Consider the following 20,194-nt stretch of genomic DNA (forward strand, 5'->3'; position numbering starts at 1 on the left):
GGGAGGCTCCGGCACAGACCTGGCCTGGTCCAGCACATGTAAGCAGGAAAACAAGCTATGGCCCGGGGAAAGCAGTGGAGGATGGCCCAAGTCCTTGGGACCCTGCACCCACGTGGGAGACCAGCAAGAAGCTCCTGGCTCCTGGCTTCTGATCGGCACAGCTCCAGCCATTGTGGCCATCTGGGGAGTGAACCATCGGAAGGAAGACCTCTCTCTCTCTGCCTCTCCGCTCTCTGTGTAACTCTGACTTTCAAATACATAAATCTTAAAAAAAAAAAAAAAAACTAAGCACAGACTCTTGACAACCACCACAGGCCTCTACGTTCTCCAGGGAGAGCCTGAGCAATGGGTACCTTGGGCCAAGGGAGGCAGGGGGTTCAGCCGGAAGCTCACTCAGACACCCAACTCAGACTGCCTTATAGATGCAGATGAGGGCAGCTGGATGAGGGCAGCTCAGTGTCTGGCAGCTCAGGTTGGAAAACCAGGCTCTGGGAGGCAGAGGCACGGCCCCGACGTCGGCATCTCCCCTCCACCTCCAGCCCCAGTGTGTGCACAGGGAGCTGCTGGGGTCAGGGGCCGCTCCTCCATGCGACAAGGAGATCTTGGGAGCAGACCACATGACCATAGCCCCAGGCTCCGCCACACATGAGCTGCGCTGAGTCACAGCAAGGTCATTGCTTCCCCTGGGCCTCCCCTTTCCAAACAAGAGGGAACACAACCCCCACCCCCAACCTCTTCCCTGGGTACCAGGGGGTGCCAGTGAGCCCCTCTGTACCTGCACAGTACCCAAAGGTTGTGCAGTGCTGCAGGGTCGTTTAGGTTCAAGGTCCAGGGGGCGCCCTGGACTGTATATGCACGCACCAGCTGGCCGCCCCCTCCACTGCCCCCCCCCCGCAACTCCCTTCGTGCACGCTGCAGCCCTTCCAGGCTTCCTGCAGCAATGGCCCCGGACCCTCCAGACACCCCCACCCAAAAGGCCCCCAGATCAGGTCAGGGCATGGGTCACAGTCTTTCCCTTTCCCTCCTTTCCCATGCAGGGCTGGGCCCAGGCTGGGGAACGCAGCCCTGGGGAATGAGTTCAGAGCCAGAGGGGACCAAAGGCGCCTGCCTCAGCAGCTGTCCCGGGAGAACCTGGCTAACCCAGGCAGGGCACCCTGTCTATGTGAGAAACTACCCTGGGTTGCTCCTGCTTCCTCTTCGTTGCCTGTCTGGGTCCCAGCTAATAAAAGCGCTGGAATCAGAGAGCCGAGCTGGGGCCTCACGCCTAGGACAGAAATATCCACGCCAGGAATGAATGGAGCAGAAGGCACCCACCCCATGAATGAATAAGGGAGCCTTAAGTGACTCAGATCTGGGCGGAAAATCTTCGGGCTGTCATTTCTTGAGCACGTGCCATAAAACTGCACCCCACATGCATGTGCCTGGTCCACCCACACCTGCCCAGGCACAGGGCAGGGGCTGAGCTCTGGGGCCACAGGGCCCTCCTGCAGATCCTGCCCAGTTCCAGCTGTGGGGCACTGGGCAGTTTATTTCACCTCCCCGTGCCTCTGTTTCCTCCTGTGTAAATCCAGGAGGATCACCGGGTTCCTGCCTTGCAGGGGGAGCATGAATGAACTGAGTGTAAAGCGCTCAGAACAGTGTCCAGCACCTAGGAAGCAGCAGTCGGTGACATTTATTTTTTATTATTCGGGGCTCGAGGATGGCCCTGTGCGGGGCCCCGGCTCCCCCAGGCGCGCATCTGGTCCGTGAGGGCCCCTGCTGCCCACCCAGCGCCGGCACCCCGCTGCGCGCCCGACGCCGCTGCCGCCGCCCCCAGCGCTGGGCCCGGACCCCGGGAGTCCCGGGCCGCCAGACTCCGAGCGGCAGGCGGGCGGCCCGCGGAGCGGAACAAGCCGGGCCCCACCCGGGCAGCGCGAGCGAGCGGCGCAGCCTGCGCCTTCCCAGCCAGCCCCCTGCCGCGGCCGCTTTGTGCCCAAACCTGGCCCTGAGTTATTGCGCCGCAGCCATGGAGCCCTCCCGCGCGGGGGGCGGCCCGACGCGTTCCCAGGACCGCCGCCTCAAAGGGGTCCCGGGGCCGCCCCGCGGAGCGGGCAGACAAGGGCCGGGAGGGGCTGCGTTCCCAAGCGCTCCCCCCACCCCCGCCCCCTGCCTCAGCAGCCTTCCCCACCCCGATTTCTTCCCCCTGACGCTTGGCCCTTACCCCTCCCCCACCACTTTCCCATTGGCCCAATCCCACCCGGGTACTCCTGGTCTCCCAGGACCCAACCACTACAGCCGGCTCCAGCACGGCCCGAGGAACCCCCATCCCACTTTCCGGCCGGGCAGCTCTGCTGTCCCCGCACCCAGGGCTCTGTCCACCCCACCAGCCTCTCGGGGAAGAGGGTCGGACATAGGGCCAGAGCTCCGTGGCCGCGGCTGTGGGACCCCCCCCTGCATTTCTCCATCTGTCAGGTGTGGGCGGGAATGTGGGTCCAGTGCCAGGGGCTGGGGACAGGGTGGTGGTGGGACAGGCAAGGGACTCTGCCAGGGGCAGTGCTTACATCCTGGGCACCGGGGGCCGCGTCCTGCCCTGAGCCCTCAGTTGTGAGGGTCACACGGAAACAGCCTGGGCCCAGAAGCTGTTGAACTGCCTTCTCACCCCAAGCCACAGAAACCAGAGTACCCAGCCAGGGCTCCCTCTCCCAGGACTCGCTGCCCTGAGGCCCTCACTGACTCCTGCACTTGTAGACGGCCCCTCCTCCCACGAGATTAAACTTAGGTCTGTTCACCGCGGTGGCTTCAGCACCTTGAACAGCGCCTGGCACATAGTAGGTGCTCAATACACAGGTGAGCTGAAGGAAAAAACATGAACAGCAGGTGAGGACAGTAGATCCTAAAAGCACTGAAACCCCAACCTGTGCCCAGCCAAGAGGATCTCATGACCAGAGATGAGTAGGTCTGGAAACCACACACGATCCCACCTCTGACAGAGCCCGCATTAGCATGTTAAAGGCGCTCCGAAGCCCTAAAGGTTTTCAAAATGTTTAACTCCATTTAATCCAATGTTTGCCAAACGCATTTGGCCACAGCAATATTTTTTATTTCTTTGTTGGAACATCAACAAAATCCTGGAACACATTTTGGGAAACACCAACATAAACTCATTTCCCACCCTGTGACCACAGCTTTAGAAATGGTCCAAGTGGATCTTAGAAGAAAGGGCTGCTCCTTGCTCGCTATACAGGATCAGGCCTAGCACACTGTTCAGCAGAGCAGAAGCTCCAAAAAAATATCTGAATGAATGGACAGAAAGCACATTCATGAGCAAGTCTACCACTCGTGCATCTCTCTCTTACCCTGTCCTCAGGGTCTGTCGGGAAAGCCATGATGAGGCTCTCCCCACCAGCCCCACGCATGTACATACATGCACAGATGCACACATGTACACATATGGGTACATGCTCGAGCACACATACAAACGCCTACACTAGTACACGCACACCCAGGGACGCTCACATGTGTGCACGCGCATGTGCACATGAACACCCTTTTAGGGCTTAGGCTGTCCTGCCCAGCCCCTTCCCTGTGCCTGGCCAGTGAGCCCCTTGGGAAAGGCAGTCCTCTGGTAGGGTGGGGAGGAGGGACATGAGGAGGAATGCACAAGCAGGTGTCCCCAGAAGGGGTGGGGAGCGGCACCCGGCAGGTGACAGCTTAAAATCTCAGCTTTTTCCTCCTCATCTTCTGCAGCATCGTCTTCTGGATGCGGGGCACAAATGAATGGGCAAGGAAAAGCGAGAATGGCACAGTTAGGCTGCTCCAGTGCGACGAATCCCACCGAAGCAAACAACTCTCTCCCCTCCACGTGGGCATTTCAGTTTCACAAAGCACATTCTCACTTGAGATCTCACCCTCTCCCAGTTCACCAATAACAAGACAAGGATAATGGGGCTGGGGTGTTTGCTGGGATGGGAGCCCAGATCTGGCTGCTCAGAACCCCCCCCCCAACACACACACACTCCAGGAGCTGGGTGGGGAGGGTCCCAGCTTCTTCCCTAGTTTGGGTCAGTGGTAGCAGCAAGCTACCCCCCGGCACCTTCCTCCCCCGAGAGATCTGACAAGTTGGACCATCTACAAAAGGGTAGTTCATGGAAAGTGGAATCATAAGGTAAGTTCTGCAGCAGGCATGGCACGGCGTGCTTCAGACGCCTGCATCCTGTACCAGCCGCCCAGCTACTCCTCCTCTGATCCAGCTCCCTGGAGCTCATGCATCCTTGGAGGCAGCAGACAGCTCAAGGGCTGGGCTCCCTGCTACCCACGTGGAGACCCAGCTGGCGTTCCTGGTTCCTGGCTTCAGCCTGGCCCAGCTCCAACTGCTGTGGTCACTTGGGGAGTGAACCAGCGGATGGAAGATCCCCACCCTGTAACTCTTGCCTTTCAAATAAAGAAATCAATCTTTTTTGAAAGTTCATAGGCAGATGAGCAACTGTTAACTTCACTAATAATTAAGGAACTCCAAACGAGAGCCCTGTGTAATTTCTCGCCTGCCAGATTGGCCAAAAGAAAAATGGAAGGAAAGAGAAGAAACCAGAAACAAAGAGGAAGAACACCTCAGCAGTGGGCAAGGAAGGAGGAGGAGAGAGCAGCACTCACGCGGGACTGTGCAGGGCGAGTGGCACGGCCTGGGGAGGGCAGCTTGCAGGCATCTCAAGTTTTTCAAGAAAATGTCCTGGGACCCAACAACTCTGCTCCTAGGAAGCCAGCCTAGGAAATACTCCAACAAGCACACAAGGATTTGTGGATGAGGACACCCTCCCCCCGTGTCATTGTTTGTAACAGTATAAAAAACTCAACCAACCAAATGTCGGCCAACATCCATTCACAGAAGTCCTGCTGCTCTCCTGGAGGAGCTACCTCCTGCCCTGATGCGTCTTATCCCTGGCTGAGCATTCAACATACCTGGGAGCGAGCCCAGCTCCCAACATCAGAGTGCCAGGGTTCGATCCCCGGCTCCGGCTCCTGACTCTAGGCCCTGGGAGGCAGCGATGTTGGCTCAAGTAGTTGAGTTCCTGCCACCCGCACGGGAGACCTGGATTGTATTTTCAGTTCCCGGCTCCAGCCCTGGCCCAGCAAGGGCTGGTGTGGGCATTTGGCAGATGAATCAGCAAGTAGGGGCTGTCTGCTCGCTCTCTCTCTCTCTGTCTCTCTTTCTCTCTCTCTAATAAATTGTTTTAAGTTCAAGGAAAATGGAATTACAGAAGTTGGGTTTTTTTTTTTTTTTAATTACTCAGGAAGAAGCTTTTAAAAACACAGACCTGGCGTTCCATCCTCGAAGGTCTGGATTATGTGATCCGTGGAAGGGCTCAGGCAATGGCATCTCTTTAACGAGCAACCAAGATTGGAAACTCATGAAACCAGCAAGCAGGGACGGTGCGGGCAAGCAGCGGAGGGTTCTACCCGCGCGTGCATTCCCTCGAGTGTAGGTGTACATACGAATGCTTTTGTATAAATGCGCCATAGAGATTTGGGGAACGTTAACCGCGGATCACAGCGCTCACCTCTGGGGAAGGAGCGGGGTGAAATTATCCTTTCGGTGTGTGCTGCACTGTTCTTAAGATGTGACTGTGGACAGACAAAAGGCAGCCACCTACAGATGGGTGGGGAGCAGGGACTCATTCCGGCGCCGTCACTTCTGGCCATCTCTCAGCCTGGAACCGGGATTTCTGCAGCCCCCGGAGGAGGCTGCGGCTCTCTGCTGCCTTCTGCCTTCTCTGGCAGTTTCCAAGACTGGTACTGCTTGCCGACTCGGGCTCTGCAGCTAGACAAGGCCTGGCCTCCAGTCCCAGCTCGGCTACTTCCAGCCGAGTGACCTTGGGCAAGGTAGTTCGGAGCCTCAGTCTGTACCTCCATAAAACTGAGATGAATCAGAGGGCTGGGGGGAGAACACGTGCAGGAACAGGTGGGAAGAGCTGCAGGCAGGGCCTGGCACGGGTGCGGGGTCATGACCGCCCCTCTGCGTCCTCCCCGGGAACCGGACCTGCTGGCTCGGGCCGGGCAGGCGTGTGGCCTGGCCGTTCTCTGCCCACATCCTCCCCAGGCTGAGAAGCAGCCAGAGAACCCGCTCCAACAATGCTTGGCAGAGCCCCCTGGAGCCCAAGGAGCCAAGGACAGCATTGGCTGAGAGCGAACAGCAGCCTACGGCCCCCTGTGACTCTCAGACACCCGAGAAGGCAGGGACGTCGCTGCCCAGCCCGGAGGCTGCTTCTCTGTCTGCCCTTCTACTCAGCCTTCACAACAACCAGGGAGACAGGACGCCACAGCCCTGTAAAGGATTCCCTGGGGTAGGCTCTTCTGATCCACTGGCTCTGGGGCCTGGGCAGGTTGAATAGAAATTGAGGGCCAGGCCATCTGGTGCAGTGGTTAGGATGTTACTTGGAACAACGGCATCCTATACTACAGTGCCTGGGTTCGAGTCCTGACCCCTATCTGAGTCCAGCCCCCCACTAATGCACACACGGGGAGGCAGCAGGTGATGGCCCAAGCCCTTGGGCTCCTGCCACCCAGGTGGAAGAGCCGGATTGGGTTCTGGGCGCGTGTCTCTCAGGCCTGGCCCAGGTCTTGCTGTTATGGGCAACTGAGGAGTGAACCAATAGATGGGAGAGCTCTGTCAGGCTCTGTCTCTGTGTCTGCCTTTCAAATAAATGAAAGTAATTTAAAACTAAAAGTAACTTGGAAAGCACAACAAGATCTTCCTAGCCTGAATTATTTTAAAGCCGGAGTTTCCTGGGCGTTCCCCTTCTTACATTCTGGGAATTAAAATCCTAGATCACCTAAGACATGTAACAAATCCAACTAATTCCATCCCATTCCACAGGCAGGGAAACTGAGGCCCAGCAAGGGAACCGTCCTGCCCAAGATCACAGAGCACAGCTAATCCCACCCCGGGAAAAATCGTCAGGGAGGAGGGGTCTTTCTCTTCCTCCCAGAGCGGCTGCAGGCTCCCTTGGCAGCACCCCCCATTCTGTCCTCCTGCCAACTTCTGTTGAGCTCACCCCTCTCTCCTCATGCTATTCCTGGGGCAAACCCTCCCTGAAAACGAAGAGAGTCATGAAGGCTGCTCAGTGGTGGCGGACCTGCAGAGTCCTGACCACACAGGGCCAGCCAAGCAGGCCAGCAGCTCTGGGGCAGGAGGGGGCATTTATTCAGATACCCCCTTTCACTTAAAATCGGTATAAATATCCATATTGCGTCGCTTCTGGGCCTTTTGGTGAAGATCAGGTGTAGAATAAATATCCATATTGCTTTCATCATCGTAAAAGCCGTGTTGTACACGGGCAGCACAAGGCGTGGCACAAAGCCTTGGACAGACAGCAGCTCCTCACGGGGTGCAGCCGGATAAGGGGAATAGCAGCTCGTGTTGTACAGCAGAGCAGGCAGCTGCGGCTGGCCAGTTCGTTGGCTATTACAAAATGGCTAGGCCAGAGAATTTTGAACATTCTCCACACAAAGAAATGATATTTGAACAAAGCGCTAGACATGCCACATACCCTGATCTGAACACTACAGATTGTACACATGTATTGAAATGTCACAGTGTCCATAAACATGTAGGATACTATGTATCGATTAAAGTATTTGTATGTTGAGAATGAAAAAAAGGGGCTGGTGTTGCAGTGCAGCGGGTAAAGCCTCCACCTTCGATGCCAGCATCCCATCTGGCCATTGGTTCCTTGTCCTGGCTGCTCCACTTCCGATCCAGCTCCCTGCTAGTGCACCTGGGAAAAGCAGCTGAAGATGGTCCAAGTGCCTGGGCCCCTGCCACCCATGTAGGAGACCAGAAAGAAGCTCCTGGCTCCTGGCTTCCACCTGGCCCAGTGCTGGCCATTGCAGCCATCTGGACAGTGAACCAACAGATGGAAGATCTCTCTCTCTCTCTCTCTCTCTCTCTCTCTCAGTCTCTCTCTCTCTCTTTCTCTGTAACTCCTTCAAAATAAAAAAAAAAAAAAATCTTTAGGGATCATCACCGTAGTGCAGTGGTTAAGCATCCGCCTGCAACACCGGCATCGCATAGGAGCACCAGGTCATGTCCCAGCTGCTCCACTTTCAATCCAGCTCCCTGCTATGGCCTGGGAAAGCAGTTTAGAAGATGGCCCAAGCACTTGGGCCCCTGCACCTGCATGAGAAACCTAGAAGAAGCTCCTGGTCCCTGGTTTCAGATAGGCCCAGCTACAGCAACAGCGGCCATTTGGGGAATGAACCAGCGGATGGAAAAACCTTTCTCTGTGTGTCTCCCTCTCTCTGCAACTCTGCATCTCAAATAAATAAAGAAAATCTTTTGAAAAAAATATTTAAAAAAAAATAAAAATAAAAAAATGGGAAGCCACAATCTCATAGCACAAACAACTCAGAATGAGGGCAGAATGGGTACAAGCCATTCCCAACCCAAGGAGGCCCAGGGGCCGAGAGCCCTCAACCCCTCAATAGCATCACAAGGGTGGGGGCCTGGTGTTGTGGCACAATGAGTTCCCAGCTGTTCCACTTTTTTTTCTTAAAGATTTATGTTATTCATTTGAAAGACAATCACAGATAGAGAGGAAGAAGAAAGATTTTTTTCCATCCAACTGGTTCACAATGGCCACAACAGCCAGAGCTGGGCCAAACCGAAGCCAGGAGCCAGGAGCTTCTCCCGGGTCTCCTACATGGGTGGCAGGGGCCCAAGCACTTGGATGATCTTCCACTGATTTCCCAGGCACATTAACAGGGAGCTGGATCAGAAATGGAGCAGCCAGGACTGGAACCAGCACTCATATGGGATGCCAATGTCACAGGCAGCAGCTTTACCCACTATGCCACAGCACCAGCCCCACTATTCCACTTCCAATCCAGCTCCCTGCTAATGCACCTTGGAAAGCAGTGGAAGATGGCCCAAGTACCTGGGCCCCTGCCCCAACATGGGAGATTTGGATGGAGTTCCCAGCTCCACACTTTGGCAGGGCCCAGCCCTGGCCATTACAGCTGTTTATTTGCAGAATAACCCAATACATGAAAAATCTCTCTTCCTCTCTCTGTCACGCTGTCTTTCAAATAAATAAATCTTAAAAAAAAAATCACAAGGGTACTTCAAAAGTTCATGGAATTAAAAAATGAGTTTAGAGGCAGCACTGTGGCGTAGTAGGTTAAGCCACTGCCTGCACCACTGGCATCCCATGAGTGCTGGTTCGTGTCCCAGCTGCTCCACTTCTAATCCAACTCCCTGCTAATGGCCTGGGAAAAGCAGTGGAAGATGGCCCAAGTGTTGGGCCCCTGCCACCCACATGGGAGACCTGGATGGAATTCTTGGCTCCTGGCTTCAGCCTGGCGCAGCCCTGGCCATTGTGGACATCTGAGGAAAGAACCAGCAGATGGAGGCTCTCTCTCTTTCCCTCTCTCTCTCTCTCTAACCCTGCCTTTCAAATAAATAAAATAAAGCTTAAAAAAAAAAAGAAAGAAAAAGAGAAACGCAGGTCTGAATCCCTCCAAAAGTTACAGCTGCAACTGAACTCCAATTGGAGCAGCTGGCCACAAAGTTTATAGAAGAGCTTATTGTGGTGCTGAAAAACTTACAATCCATGCACAGATTTTCATAATACATTTTCCATGAACTTTTCGAAGACTCCCTTGTATACATGCATTTCAAAACATTTGCTCCAAAATAAGCTTATTTTTAATTCCAATCCCATTTATTTTGTCCTTCACACAGCACCGGGAGGTGGGACAGTGGGTGGAGGAGGCATCAGATGCTGATGCCAGCTGCGAGCCCAAGCCCTACTCCAGCCTTAAAATAGTCCGTGCTCCCTATCAATTCACCCACTCACTCATTCACTCCCTGCTCACTCATTCATGTGTTGTTCCATTCATGTGTTCACCCATTTACTCCCTCGACAATGTACACATTTCCTCATTCAATTAGCACAGTTTTACCAAGAAGCACACACTGGGGTCCTCTCTGCAAGAGCATGGGGTCCCTGAAGCCCACTAGGGACCACAACCCATGCGACCAGACCCTTCCCCCGCTAAGAGGGGCAGGACAAGCAGTGCCAATTCCCTGCAGGGCAACGCTGGACCTGAGGGACCCTGTGTGTATGGCCCAGGAGGTGGACTGGGGAGCAATGCACCTCAAGACACCTCAGTGGCAGGAGGCAGACCGCAGCTTAGCAGGTGAAACTGAAGCTGAACACACACAGGCGGGCCCCAGAGGTTTCAAGCTCCGGGAGAGGCAGAGGGGGCGCACACAGGCTGCAAACTTACGCCAACAAGCTTGCATGAGGCAACCGTCAAGGTTCCTTTCCAACATTCTGAGAGGTGCGCAGCTGTAGCTCCTCCGGGTCAGAGGCTCCCCAAACCGCATGCCAGGCCCCCGGCTGGCCCCTCGCTCCCCAAAGGGCACAGGGCATGCGCAAAGACTGTCCTGGGTCCCAAGATCATGTGTGCTGCTTGCCGACAGCCAGAGATCCCAGCGCTCGCACACCTGGCTGCCTCCAGCACCCGCCCATGGCAGCCCGCCCCCTCTTTCCATCTCTTCCCCTCTGGGAGCTGCTCTCCTCCCTCACTTGCTCCCCGGGGATCCTCTGGAGCTACCAACTCTCCTCTCCCCAGTTTCAAATCTGCAGCGTCGAGGGGCTAGGGACAACAACACATCTCTTGCTCAGGACTCAGAAATACACTACACAGTATGTTACTGGCGGCTCCAAGGTCTCCCAGCACTCGAGCCAGGGGTACACCTGCCTAATCTCCCAGCCCCGGCTGCCTTATCCAGCAGTGCCCTACTCCCTAACCAAGCCCAGATGGCCATCACTCTGCCTTCAGGCAGGTAAAATGCAGTGCAACAGGAGTTAGGTGAGCAGTATGTTTTATTTAATTAGGATCAACAGAAGAGATAAACCGCACAGCAGGACAGGGAATGACAACGCAGCAAAAAATAATTCATGCCCAGGTAGCGAAAGGGCGGATTTCAATTACAGAGAAAGCAAGAGGAGAAAAAGTTTTCCTGGCACCCTCACAGAGGAGGACAGTGAGAGTGTCTGCAAGCCCAGCAGACAGACAGGGTGAGCGTGTTAGGACCAGACACCACGGCAGACACACAGAGTGAGCGCGCTAGGACCGGAGGCCATAGCAGACACACAGAGTGAGCGCGCTAGGACCGGAGGCCATAGCAGACACACAGAGTGAGCGTTTTAGGACCGGACGCCACGGCAGACACACAGAGCGAGCGCGCTATGACCCAACACCACAGCAGACACACAGAGCAAGCGTGCTAGGACTGGAAGCCACGGCAGCTTCAGCAGCTCCTCCCCTCGTCCCGTCACGGACAAACCAGCCTGAAGGGTGCAGGGCTGGTGGGCAGGGGACGCTGTCTGGGTCCTGGTGGGCAGGTGTGGAGACCACAGGGACTCTGACCCACCAGGACCATGGAGTGCACATCCATCCAGGTTCAGTCCCCAAAACAACAGTGCCCCATGGAGAGCAGGCAGAGGCACTGACCCTGAGACTGCCACCAGATTACTCAACAACGCCTAAGCACCCTCCTGCCCTGCCCCCGGGCCCCTGCCCACTGGTCCTGAACAGCCTAATCTTCCGGCTCTGCCCTAGCCTTGGGCACACCTGCCTCATCCATCTCTCACACTGCAGCAAGGGGAAGATCCAGCAGCTCTCAGAGCCACGCCCTCTCTTGGGCCTCTGTTCCCCACGTCCACCTGGTAAATGGACGCTGGAACTGATGGACTCCTGGGAGGGGTGAGGGCTTCAGACCCCAACACACCCCCCCTCGGCTGTTAGCTGAAAATGAGAAGTGGTGGTCACAGCTGCTCACCAACGTGTCAAGGCTGAAAACCACTTAAAAGTTGTCACCTTGGGGGCCGATGCTGTGGCACTGCTTGTGACATCCACATCCCATGTGGGCACCAGTTCAAGTCCCGGCTGCTCCACTTTTGACCCAGCTCCCTCCTAATGCACCTGAGGTGGAGAATGGCCCGAGTGCTTGGGGCCATCATTCATGTAGGAGACTAGGATGGAGTTCCTGGCTCCTGGCTTCAGCCTGGCCCAGTCCCAACTGCTGTGGGTATTTGAGGAGTAAATCCATGGATGGAAGATTCTGTGTGTGTGTGTGTGTGTCGCTGTCTTTCAAATAAATAAATTCTAAAAAACAGATGGTCACGATGGTGAATTTCATGGAACAGGCATTTAGCTACAATATTTTTTTAAAGGGCCAGTCAGGCAAGTAGCTCCAGGATCTGGGCTCAGGAACTTTTTTTTTTTTTTTTTTTTTTTTGAAAAAGAGAAAGCACTCTCCCATCTGCTGATTCACTCCCTGAATGCCCACAATGGCCAGGTCTAGGCCAAGTCAAAGCTGGGAGCAAGGAAATCAATTCAGGTCACGCACACAGGTGGCAGGAACCCGATCACTTGAGCCATCACTGCTGCCTCCCAGGGTTTGCATGAACAGAGGAAGCTGGAGTCAGGGGCCAGAGCCAGGAATTGAACTCATGCCCTCTGCTGTGGGACATTAACCACGAGGCCAAAAGCCCGCCTCCGAACCTGCCACTTCAACCAGCCTTGCTGTATGGGATGGTGCTGAGCACATTAGCCGGGGACCTACTCACCTGTAGGAAGCCACTGTGCCCCAGCCCAGGTTTCCCTCACCTGGGAAAATTACCTCCGCACCTGTTCTTGGGCAAGTGCATATTCCTCCCGGTTCCAGAGCCCAGGCAAATAGTTTCACTGACGTGTTCTCCCTCCAGAATGAACACGCGAGGAGCACAGCAAGCTCCACCCACACACCCCCCAGCCCCGAGGCCCTGGTCTTCAGAGGGGTGTCAGCCCCAGCACCCCCATTATCCAGGAGAGGGAAATGGCTGTTAAATTAGCGAGCACATCCACAGAGCCCCATTTTATATCCCAATTCAGAAGATGACATGAACATCTGCTTTCACTTCAAGACATTAATTTTCAATTATTGGAGAAAAACAAAATTAGTCCTGACAAATTGCAGGCGGGCACAGGCTCTTGTCTGGTGGTTCACAGTAATAACTTCGGGGGCCCACAATTAGTGTCCTCGGACCGAGTTTGCTGATGGATCCCTGTCATCTGGCGGCGGCAGTGCGTTCTCTCGCACTGAGTTCTCCAGCGAGTGCCGGGCCGGGCCACTGCCTTCCCAGCGCACAGAACCACGGTGGGTTTCGGGTGAAGGCAGTGCTGGGGTGGGGGGAGTGGTGGTAGCAGGGGATAGCATAAGAAAAAAAAGAATCCACCCTGGTCATTGTGGGGTTTGCACACTTTAAAGCTGTCCCCCTTCCAGCTGCAAGATGTCACACACTTAGATAAAAACCCAAATTCCTCCTGAGTCCAAAGGCGCCCCATCAAGCTGGACTGGCTGCATCTGCAATGGCGGGGAGTGCGGGATGGACAGACAGAGCCCTCAATGCTCCCCTGACCTCACCGCGACCAGGGACTCCACAGCCCCAGCCTACAAGCACTGAACACGCAAGAAAGCTTCTGCCACCAAAAAACTCTTGGCGGGAGGTTCCCCCAACCCAGCAACCTGGTTCAGCCTGGGTTGCAGTCTCCAGAACAAAACAAAAACCAAAAAGAAAGAAAACTCTGGACCTGCCAGCCTCAACGGCCCCCCAACCCAGAGAACCCCACGCTTGATCAGAGATGATCCACACTGTAAGTCCTTGGATGGGTTTGTTATGTATCTTGGCTGCTGCAGTCGCAGCATCAATAAGGAGCCACTGAAATGTGAATGAGCAGAAGAATTCGGAGATAATGATGTGGCAATCTTTGAATTGGACTTGTCACAATTGAACCCCGAGTGTGTTTGCCTAGCTAACATGTTCTGGGACTGAGACTCTCGGGGAGGCCTGGGGGTGCGGGAGGGAGGCAACCCGGGGTTGGGGGGAGGCAGGTTAAAAACGGAAGAAAGGAAGAAAACACAACACCACAACAACAACAAAGGAAAATTATATCTTTAAGAGGAGCATGAAAGACATTGCTACTTCCAAAGTGAACTGGGTAACTGAGCTCCAACATTGTGTAATTGACTTTGCAAGTAGAACAACAGCCCCATAACAAAGAAAATGTCAGTGTTTTCACAGCGCTAATCTATAACGCTGGGAGGCCCTCCCGCTGTCAGCCAGGGCTGACAATACAATAGCTTTCAAAGGGATATTACCATCATGCTTTTATTCCTGACATCAATCAAGACAAAGAGAATCCTTTTCACAAGACATTAAAAATCAAACCTTTGTACAAGGAGATAGGTAAAACAGCATTCTTGTTAAAGACAGCCGCACAGAGCAATCAGCTAATTGGCAGTCCTTGAAAGGGGTAGAGTATTTTTATTTACTGAGCGTACAACCCCAATCGTTGGCTGCCACCGCTCCTGGCAGGTGAGCTATGAATCAAAAGTTTCTCCCATTCACTTCTCTCCCCGCCTCGCCCGCAGAGGCTGAGGGAGGCTGACAACCAGCCCGGAAAACTCCAAGCAGGAGAGAACCAATCCAGGCTTTGCTGGTCCATTTCGGGTACAAAACGACTCTGATGGCCAGCTAACGCGCCTGTGCACAAAATGGCCTGGTAAGTTGAAGCCCTTGCAGTCAAATTCACCCACTAAGGCGTCTCGGGGTTTTCCCAGCTAGCCTCGGTACCCCAGGCCCTCAGCTATGTGGATCGCCAATGTTCTCAGGATGTAAAGCTAACACTGCAAACACCAGTGTGCCATGGAGACAGCTGGAACTGCTTCAGCCAGCGACCAGCAGAGAGAGAGAGAGAATGAATATGAATATGAATATGAATCTTCCTTTCATTGGTTCACTCCCCCAAATGTCCACATCAGCAACGGCTGGGCCAGGCTGAAGCCAGGAGCCAGGAACTCCCACATAGTTTTCAGGGGTCCAAGTACTTCAGCGATCACCTGCTGCCGTCCGGGATGCCTTAGCACCAAACTGGATCAGAAGCAGAGGTGCCGGGACTCAGTCCCAAGCATTTAACATACAGGATGCAGGCTAAAATGCAGGGATGCCGTCATCCCAAGCAGCGGCTTAATCTGATGGACCACAGCATCCATCCCCAACACGCCCATGTCACCTCTGTCAAACAGTTAACTACATCCACTCACCCACCTGGGCAAAACCCTGGGCAACCAGGAAATCCAGCCACCCTCTCTGCCTGCCTATCCCAAGTCAGTGACACTTGGAGGAAGGTAGAGGGGCCCAAGTTCAGGAGCGCTCACGGTCTGCACACTTCTAAGTCACTCAAGTCACTCAGCCCCCAGACCCCACGCCCCACACCTAGTCATGGCAGGCGTGATGGAGCCACTGGCCTAGTGGCTCCAAGTCCCAGACTGCTGTGAAGGAGGCACGGGGACAGCCAAGGCACCTTGTGACTTGTCTCTCCTGTCCCAACAGATCATCAGCCAAAAAAGTGCAACCGAGGCCAGTCTCCCTCAACGAGGGACTGCGGGACTACAAGCAGAGGATGCTTGTAGCTCCCGACAGACCTGGCCGCTGCCGCCGTCCACCGCCACACGCGGCCTTCCGTCCCATGGCAACAGGGGCAGAACTCAACAAAAGAGGAGGGGACTGGGGCCAGCGCTGCGCTGAACACTCCTACCCTCCCACTACCAACACCTAAGCCGGCTTCTTTCCAAGAGCCAGGCAGTCTCAGTGGCGGGCTCCTTTCGTTTACACATCCAAATGAACAGTTAGGAGAAATCAATGCATCTAATTGCCAGACTATTAAATCCTACATCAGGGGAAGAATTCCACAGCCATGAGCGAGCGTACGAGTTGGCTACCGATACAGCAATTATTGCAACTTTCTAGTGGAATGAATCAGATTCGCAGCCTTCCGTCTGCAGCTAGGAACCCTGTACTCAAGAGCTAGGAACCCCATACTCAGGATGCCTGCTCCAGTCTCCCCCAGGCCTGCCCCCCCCCCCGCCCCGCTAACATGCTGTCACGTGCCACAACACTGCCAGGGCCGGCTGGTTCCTGGGAATGACTTCAGGGCCATAAAGTCACCGGCGTTTTGCACCTTTCATTATCAAAGCACACGAAGCACCTTCTGGTTAAACGTGTAGCAGGATCCCCCTGACATCGTTATCTTATGTTATTGCTTGTTAAGTTTTTGCAAGGAAACAGCTGTAAGAATCTAAACAGCACTTACTACATAGAAAGGAGGTTTTCTAGAATGACACGAGCGTTCCAAAGCTGGGACTCCGTAACTTCACTGAGGAGGGGATTAAATCTGAGGCTTAAACGTCAGCTACCCCATCTACACAGAAAGCTGGAGAACCTATAAAGGATTTGTTTTGCCCTTCCTACAAGATCATGCACATTTAGCCAAACAAATCTCCACAATTTACACTTGTATGTGGTCTCAGCTGAATCAAGAAACCTGTAACCTCAGAACGCCTCTATTCATCACATCTCAATTATTTCCATGGAAACACACGCAGTGGCGAACTACTGCTCCCAAGTCCCTAGACCACCAAATTTATCAGATGGACTTTTGAGGAGCAACGGGCTGGCAGGAGAGAAAGACAAAGAAGCGGGGTGCACCGAGAAGTCGCTGGGGGTAGTTTTGGATTTGGGGTGGGGTGTACGTGGACACAGCCAGAGTGCAAATTAACATTAAAAACTGTAATTAACAGACAGTTCATGGATGAAAATAAAAAACCAACAGTGTTACAAATGATTCCAAAGTTTTAAGCAGAGGCTTGGGGGGAAAAAAAACAGGTACTCATTTCCAGGTAAATGGAGACTGTTGCAGGGATGCCAGGAAGCCGCTCAGTGAACAGTTGAGTGACAGAGGGAACCGCTGGGTGATTGTTACCCACCCACCTGACATCACCGGCCGCGGAAATACCATCAGTGAGCGCAAGAGAGCCTGAGAATGAGGCCAGAATCATCACGGGGAAGCGATCATCCAACCACACCGCGCCGGCAGGAAACAAAAAAGGGGAGAGCCGTGCGGGGAAGGAAAATCAGAGAGCGAATGTGACTTTTGTAACATTCATGGGTTTGCTGGGTGGTGTTTTGTGTTTTTGTTTTTGTTTTGTTTTTTTACAAAATCACAAGGCTTTTGAAAACCAATGAGACTCTTCTCCCTCCTGCCCGACTGCCCTGACCCCCTTTCCCGGGTGCTAGGTGTCTTCCCTGTGAGCTTTCCAAAGAAGTCCAAACATCCCAGGGGAACAAGTGACCCCACTCCAGAAGGGAGGCTGGGTTCGCGAGTGAGAAGTGAGACCCCCCGGGGAGGGCTGTTTGATTTTTTCAAAGCAGCAACGGCTGTGCTTTCAAATCCTCCATTCTAAGCATCCACTGGAAATTGTTGTATTTCTGTCTTTCCTTCCTGCTACGTACGGGCTTGCTCATTTCCGAGATCAATTACGAATTACAGGCAAGCTGGGGAAGTCCACAATGCCTCCACATCAGCTCTGACACACAGCAGTGGAGGCAAAACAAAATAAAATAAAACGCACAAGGCACCGCTGTTCCTTGAGAAGCACCTTCAAGCATCTTTAAAGGTGAAGACCTTGTCGTTTCAAACACTCGCTGTGCAGCTGTCCACACTCGGCCGCGTACTTCTGAGTAGAGGGAGCAGTGCTTGAAAGGCACTAAATCCCTCACCTGCTGCAAGTCTTATCTATTCAAATGATCTCCTCTCCTAATTCCTCCCTTGAACAGCGACCCCATGGCCACCCCATTCACACCAGTAAATGGAATCCAAGGCAAAACGGCTAGAGAGACAGGGCTGGAGCCAGCTCTGGGGGGATGCAAACAACCCTGGTGAGAAAAAATGGGGTCCAGGACTCCCAGGGGCAGATGGGTCTCATGTGGCTGGTACTTACAAACTCCTCTCAAAATGCCCTCACCGGTCCTGTTCCCACCTTGCTGTCTTGTGTAGCACCCACACACCCGTGCACATTCCGAGTCACTTCAAGTCTCCTTTCATACAAGGCGGAAGACGAACTCTTGTGTCCTTCTCAGTGGCCTACAGTGGTCTTAGAAAAATCAGTTCAAGCAACTCAGAAACACCCACCCATCTGTTCAGCGGCAACCCTACCTCGGCTTGCAGTGTCCAAGAGCAGGACAGGGGGACCTGGAACAGGGTCACAGGTGAACCCGCATCGCACCCTTATGAAAAACCTCCTCCCAGGTGTACATTCAACTCAAAGGTGACTGCCCGAGGAAAAGACAATGGTTTGCACACCAGAAATTCCAATTCTACATCTTCTTCTGGGCCACTTTAAGTGAGGCAGGGATAGAGAAGAGAAATCAAACATGATCCCAAGCCCTTCTGTCGGGCAAAAGGGCAAAACACTGGTCCTGCCTGCCTGTTCTCTCCCGGGGGCATCTCTCCACCGGCCAGGGTCCCCAGCCATCCATCAGACGCCCTGCATCCCCAGTCCCCGGGGGTTCCATGCACCAGGGCAGGCTGTCCGGGATCCAGCCAGCAGCAGCCAGGGTAAGGGAACAGAACCAACTTCTCTCAAGGAAAAAGAGCTGGGGCCAGCCTGCTGCTGAGGTTGCACCGGGTTGTTAGAAGGTGAAGGGGAGGGTCTCTCCTCCAGGGCTCCAGGAGATGGCGGGTGTCTCACCACCCTCCCAGCCAGACTCAGACACGGCCGTTCCAGCCAGGAGCGAGGAAGGCAGGAAAGGGAGCGGGGCCCCAGCGCCTTCCCGCGCAGGCCTCCAGGAAATGAACTTTTCAGAGCAGAACTGGGCTACGGCCAGAGGTCATCGGGGGAGTGGGGAGAGGACAAGGGCCTCGGGACTTCTGGCTCCCAGAGACACGGCTGCTCTCAGCCCGTGCTCCCCAAACGTCCTCCAGCGCGGCGGGGTGGCCGGGCACCCACCCGAGGGGCTGGAGTCGGGACAAAGCCGCAGGCGAGGCCCGCAGAGGCCAGTATGCGGGAAGACCAGGGCAGGGGAGGGGCTCCGTGACCCAGCGCGGCCTCTCTCCGGGGCCTCTGCTCCCAGAGGAGCCGGGGGCGCGCGGTGGAAAGGGAGAGCAAAGCCGGGGGGGGGGGGGGGGGGAGCGCGTGCGTGTCCCCGCAGAAACGTGCGCACCCCGGGGACCCGCGACAGGAAGCTGGCCTGGGTGTCCAGGGTGCGAGCGCCAGGGGTCGAGGCCCCGGCACTAGGCGCAGAAAGGCGCGCACGGCGACCGCTGCGCTCCCCTAGAGACCCTCGTCCCGCCGGCGCGGCGCAGACAATGAACTCCTGGCGGAGGCTCCCTGCCCGGTTGGCCTCGGCGGAGGAGGCAGGAAGTGCGGGGGCCCGGGCGCAGAGCGCGGCCTGGGCAGAGGCGGGGAGGGGGCGCCGGGCGGCCGGGGCCAGGGCTGGGGCGCGCGCAAGCAGCGACCGCCGCGCTCCGCGTCCCGGGGCACCAGGCGGAGGCCGGAGAAAGCAGGCGACGGCAACCTCGGAGCTGCGGCCTCCCCGGCGCCCGTCCTTGCCGCCTCTTCCTTCCTCCCGCCGCCGCCGCCGCCGCCGCGATTCGCAATCCCCGCCAAGTCGGGCCCGCACCCCTTGATTGGCCACGCGGGCCCCGGGCCCGCACGGAGGGAGCGGCGGCGCGGGCCCCTCGCGGCGCCCCCAGGCCGGGGTCCCCGGCGGGCGCGGCGCCGGGCCGCAGAGGGTCCGGGGCGGGCAGGGTGTCCGCGGCGTGCCCCCTCGGCCGCCTCCGCCTCTCGCGCCCGGCCGCCTCCTCCCCCTCCTCCGCCTCCGCCTCCGCCGCCGCCTCCTCCTCCTCTCGGCTTGCTCGCGCGGTCCCCGGCCGCCCGCCCGCTCGCCGGTCCCTCCTCCCTCGCTCCCTCCCTCCCCGCCCGCTCGCGCCTCCGCCGGGCCTTGCTCGCTCACCTTTCACCGAGCGCGGCTTCGCCTGCTTCCGCCTGGACATGTCCGGGGCTCCGGGCGCTCCGTCGCCCTGCGCGGCCGGCTCCCCCCGCCGCCCCCCGCCGCTCCGGGCCGCCCTTCTCCCCCTTCTCCGCCTGCCTTTCGGAAACTTTTTTTTTTGCAGCCGGGTCGGCGGCCGTGGGGAGCGGACCGCAGGTCTGGGGCGGCCTCCCTGGGGGGGGCGGCCCGGGCCGGCCGAGGCCGCTCGGGGGCGGGGGGAGGCCCGGGGGGCGCGCCGGGGCCCTGCCTGTTGCAATGCGGCAGCCGGGGGCTCCCGG

The 20,194-nt window shown here is 56.0% G+C and overlaps 1 protein-coding gene across 1 annotated transcript in view; it reads right to left on the reverse strand.

Moving 5' to 3' along the window:
* The window catches only part of ZNF423 (zinc finger protein 423), a 327,441-nt gene extending 307,526 nt beyond the window's left edge, over nucleotides 1-19,915 (reverse strand). The window contains exon 1 of the mRNA XM_062176600.1: nucleotides 19,881-19,915. The gene's annotated coding sequence lies outside the window, so the exon portion shown is untranslated. The remainder of the gene's footprint in view (nucleotides 1-19,880) is intronic.
* Between the last annotated feature and the right edge of the window lie 279 nt (nucleotides 19,916-20,194).

This window comes from Lepus europaeus, chromosome 19 (assembly GCF_033115175.1).
Source record: "Lepus europaeus isolate LE1 chromosome 19, mLepTim1.pri, whole genome shotgun sequence".
Taxonomy (NCBI): domain Eukaryota; kingdom Metazoa; phylum Chordata; class Mammalia; order Lagomorpha; family Leporidae; genus Lepus; species Lepus europaeus.